Below are 1,379 nucleotides of genomic sequence, written 5' to 3'. Positions count from 1 at the left end.
TCTCTCTCTCTCTCTCTCTCTCTCTCTCTCTCTCTCTTCCTCTCATTCACTCTCTTCTCAGCCCCTTTTCCTCTTTCAAACTCTTCCTCTACTTTTCTTCAATACTTTTCTTATGGTGAAGGATTGGCGTCCGAAACATTATGAACCTCCCCATTATTTTTAAGCATTAAACTAAATCAATTTTTGCTAAAACTTATTCCTATATATAGATATATAATATATTCCATGTAATCATATATGTACATGTATATATTGTATAAACATATATATATATATATATATATATATATATATATATAGAGAGAGAGAGAGAGAGAGAGAGAGAAAAGTCCCCCATAAGACGTCGAGCGTTAAAACAAAACAAACTTTTTTTGAGAATTCGCTTACCATCAAGAGGACAGCACTATTAAAAAATTTGAGATAAATTTTCGTTAGATATGCCATTCAGAAAGTCTCGTGGGCCGCAGGTTATCCATGACGGATTTAAGCCAAGGACGGACACATGAAAGTGCTCGCTCAACCTACTATAAATAATAGTCGAATTGAATCGGTATTAAATCAAACATTTTGGTCTTCAGACGGAAATAGACACAATGTCTAAATGTAGTCCAAGATACACCATGTCTGAAAAATAAGCGGGAGTAGTCACGACTGGAATACTCTTGATCATAACTCTCATAGTTCAGTTAGGATGACATAGTACTAAACAACAACCAGTAATATATTGAGGTCGAGTCAGCTAAATTTGTTCTTTAACGTTAGAAGCTGAAAAAAAGAAATTTAAAAAAAACGTGTTATTTGTATCAAGGCTTAAAAATGTTAATACGAGATAAAAATTTAGAATTCTCATTACAGACAATGTCTCCAGAATATTCGAACAATTATTTTCTAGTTAAATTTCCATTTCCGGCTGACAACAGTGCCATCTAACGGTGGTATTTCGGTAATCTCAAACTAATTAGTAACAATTGCTACACTCGTTGTTGTTGTTGTTGTTGTTGTTGCTGTTCTAGCTACTGTTGTTATTTTAAATGTAGATGTTGCTACCGTTGCTTTTGTTGCTGCTACTGCTGCTGATGATGGTAGCCGTCGTCGTCGTCGTCGTCGTCGTCGTCGTCGTCGTCGTCATCATAATTGTTGTTGTTGTTGTTGCTGCTTTTGTTTTGATGATGTTGATGATCGTGTTGCTATTGTTGCAGACGATGCTATTAAAATTCTTTCTCCATAGTAATTTCCTTTGACAAGACGCGATTACATGCATACATACATACATACATACATACATACATACATACATACATACATATATATGTGTGTGTGTGTGTATATATATAAATATGTGTATATATATGTATATATATATATATATATATATATAT

This window comes from Octopus bimaculoides, chromosome 17 (genome assembly GCF_001194135.2).
Source record: "Octopus bimaculoides isolate UCB-OBI-ISO-001 chromosome 17, ASM119413v2, whole genome shotgun sequence".
NCBI classification, from domain to species: domain Eukaryota; kingdom Metazoa; phylum Mollusca; class Cephalopoda; order Octopoda; family Octopodidae; genus Octopus; species Octopus bimaculoides.
This window is presented reverse-complemented; position numbering follows the sequence as displayed.